Source organism: Rhinoraja longicauda, chromosome 5 (assembly GCF_053455715.1).
Source record: "Rhinoraja longicauda isolate Sanriku21f chromosome 5, sRhiLon1.1, whole genome shotgun sequence".
Lineage (NCBI taxonomy): Eukaryota > Metazoa > Chordata > Chondrichthyes > Rajiformes > Arhynchobatidae > Rhinoraja > Rhinoraja longicauda.
In genome coordinates, this window is record NC_135957.1 from 48,574,929 (window position 1) to 48,578,961 (window position 4,033).

The following is a 4,033-nucleotide window of genomic DNA, read 5'->3' on the forward strand; positions in this document are numbered from 1 at the left end:
GCTGTAATGAACAGAAAATCCATTGCAGCTATTATTGAAGACCGTGAATTAATTGCATAACCTGCATGTGTCTTCCTGTTTAACGTCTGTCACTGTGGTGAAACATCTGCTCAAATTAAGAAACTTGGCATTTAAAACAAAATATATGTTCTCATTTAGTAATGAATATTGAATATAGAAAGAATGAATCTGATACAAGAAAAAATAAGCTTAGTCATCCTTTTCCTGACCATTACTATTTGCAAGTTGTGTAGGGAAATAACTGCAGATGCTGGTACAAATCGAAGGTATCACAAAATGCTGGAGTAACTCAGTGAGTCTGAAGAAGGGTCTCGATCCGAAACATCACCCATTCCTTCTCTCCATAGATGCTGCCTGTCCGCTGAGTTACTCCAGAATTTTGTGATTACTATTTGCAATATACTTACAATTTGCCTCAAACTCCAATTTTTGTCTCATGGTTTATTTTATTGACATTTGTAACAGTTTACATGATCATTAGGATATTATAACCATTACAGAAACATTGCTAAGGGAGCGTCAGGACTGGCAGCTTAACTTTTCAGGGTACAGGTACGATCGAGGTAGATGAAAGAGAGGAAGAGGAAGCGGAAGTTCATTTTTGATTAAGGAGAACATAATGGCAATGGTAGAGGTGAAATTACTAAGGGATAATCCAGTGAAGCTTTTTGGGGGCAGCTGAGCAATAAGAAAGGGCTGATCATCTTGTTGGAATTGTACTATAGGCCCCAAAGTAGTCAACAGGAAATAGAGGAACTAATATGCAAGGACATTGTAAAGCATTACAAGAATAATAGGGTAGCCATAGCAGAGGATTTTAACTTTCCCAATGTAGACAAAGACTTCCAATGTGTTAAAGGCGTAGATGGGATGCAATTTGTTGAGTGTGTTTAGGAAAGTTTCCTCAGGCAATATATGGAGGAACGTACTGGGGAGAAGGCAAAGCTTGACCTACTTGTGGGAAATAAGGCACGCAAGTGACTGAGCCGGGGAGGAATACTTTCGGACCAGTGATCATAGTTCTACGGAAAAAAAACAGAACTGATCCTCAAGTTGAGGTTCTAAATTGGAACGAGGTGTATTTTGATGGTTTTAGACAGGAACTTTGCAAAAGTTTATTAGAGTTGGTTACTTGCAGGCAAAGGTTCGTTCAGCAAATGGGAGGCTTTTAAAAATGAGATTTGCATGTTCAGCATGTTGCTGTCAGAGTGAAAGTCAAGACTGGCAGGAATAGGGACCCGTGGATGATGCATAAAATTGAGGCTCTGATCAGAAAAAAAAGGAGGCATGGGTCAGGAACAAGCATGGGCCTGGAGGAGTATAGGGGATCCAGGAGTATTCTTAAGAAGGAAATCAGGAGAGCTAAATGGGGGCATGAGTTTGGCTTGACAGAAAAGATTAAGTAGAATCCAAAAAGATTTTGTGTATATTAAGGCAAAAAGAGTAACTAGGGAGAGAAACGGGGCCCGCAAAGATGCCACCTTCAATGGCATTCATGTACGGAGCCGCAAGAGATGAGCGAGGTCCTTGATGATTGTAGCTCCTGTTATAATCGTGGACAAAGACTTGAAGATGAAGGAACTCGTAAAAGTTATGGGGATATCTTGGGGATAGTCTCCTTTACAGTAGATTAGGTACTGAATGTCTTATAATGTATGAAAGTAAATAAATCTTTGCTGTCTCAACTTTTGCACAGTAAGTCCTGTTTTATTCAAGGATCTCTGATCAAAAGACTGATCCATTTTAACACATCATTGTACAACCATGTCAAAATCAAACTATGATCCTTAAAGGCAAACATTCTCTTAACACTTATCTGATTTGATAATGCTATGAAAAAATAATTTACTGCATCACAGCGGAGCTAAAAGTGAGAGAAATAAAGGTCCCTATTGTAATATTATTGTCCCATGAAATAATTTATGTTCCCTTTATTTAGATTTGTTTTTTGGGAATAGCTGTAAATTCTGCAAGAAAAATTATGGACATTTACTGACTATCACAGTAATTAACTACACAATGATAACTATTTATGTGAACATTTATGCATATAGCATGAGAAATCATTAACAATAATTACACATATGTTTGATATACTTGGGTATCCTGTTACCTCAGGTTTTGCTGCATCACAGGTTTGAACCCTGAGCCAATTGCTATCCAATTCTTTCCCAGTTCTCAAGTTCAAGTTCCCAGGTATCCACGTCACCAGCAACTTAACCTGGTCCCTTCATACTGATGCAGCGATCAGTAAAGTGCATCAGCATATCTCCTTTCTTAAACATCTGAGAAGATTCATCATGCCCACAAGGATTCTCTTGAACTTCCACACGTGCTACAGGAGGTATTTTGATGGCACGCATCTCAGCCTGTATGGCAGCAGCTCTGCTCTTGACCACCTGAATCTGCAGAGAGTGGTGAACACAGTCAAGTTCATCACAGGCTTGTCACTCCCTTCGATCAAAACCATCTTTACAGTGCGTTGAATCAGGAAGGCTGGAAGCATCATCAAAGATGCCAGCCGCCCCATTCCCTTTTCTTTCTTATCCCTTCTGGGAACAGATACAGGAGCTTGAAAGCCAGGAGATTCAGACTTAGGAACAGGGATGGCGCAGCTGGCAGAGTTGCTGCCTCACGCCAGAACCTTTGTTTCAATCCTGACCTCGAGTGCTGTCTGTGTGGAGTTTGCACATTCTACCTATGTCCATATAGGTTTCCTCCACATCCCAAAGACATGCAGATTTGTAGGATAATTGACCTGTGCAAATTGCGTCTCGTGTGTAAGGAGTGGGTGCGTAAGTGGGTTAACATAGAACTAGTGCGAATGGGTGATTGGTGGTCAGGGTGAACTTGGTGGGCCGAAGGACCTGTTTCCAGGCTGTATCTTTCAATCAATCAAAGAGCTTCTTGCCCACTGCTATCAGACTTCGAAACTAATCATCTCTTTCACATTCCCATCCTGGAGGTGAAGTTACGTACTCTTACTCTTAACCCCACCTCTTTGGTTATTCCGACCCCTTATGACCCATCTTTCTATGGCTTTTTGCATTGCCATAACAATGTCCAATGCTTGAGAAGCAGCACCTCTATTTTTTGATGGAACACATAACAATCTTCCAAATGCAGGCTTTCACAAAACCTACTTTCTCTCAGGACTGAACAGCTCTGCTGCAGGTTAACAAACTGTAACATTCACTCCAGCTTTTTTTCTTTGCACCGACACTGCCTGATCTGCTGACCATTTCCTTGCAGTTCTGCATCTCATATCATTTACATTGCCTTTCATTTGTGTTCTCGTTCTCCAAGGGCCCTCATCAAACTTATCAACAAAATGCCTTATCACAGTGGCAACCCTGGCCACACCCCTACAGACATCTCTATGTTCTATTCGCCCTCCCTCATTCTAGTAGCATATTAAAAGTAATTTGTTTTCCTTCTTTACCAGTTCTGACAAGGAATCCCGTGCCTGAAACGCTAATTCGGGCAGCACAGAGGCATATCTGGTAGAGCTGCTGCCTCACACCATCAGAGATCTGGATTCAATCTTGACCTTGGGTACTGTCTGTGTGGTTTGCACGTTCTCCCTGTGACCACGTGGGTTTCCTCCGGGTGCTCCGGTTTTCTCCCTCATCCCAAAGATGTGCAGGGAGTGGCTGTAACAGTGGGGTAACATGGATTTAATGTGAACTGGTGATCAATGGTCAGCATGGACTCTGTTTCCTTGCTGTACCTCTAAACAGTGTCTCTTTCCGCAGATGCTGTTAGTGCTGCTGAGTGTTTCCAGCATTTTTTGGGGGGGGTTCCACTTAAACATCTGCGCATTTTTGAGTTCAGAACAAAGAAATTATCACTCTAATGTTAATCGAATAAATGCATTTTGTCATAATAATGAATGTGTAACAGTAACTCTGATTGTATGAGTAAAAACCACGAGCACGAGTTAGTAAACGAGGAGCTAAATGCAGGGCACACAGGACTGTAATTGGTCTCGAGTGCGGAGCGCCCCGCGTTT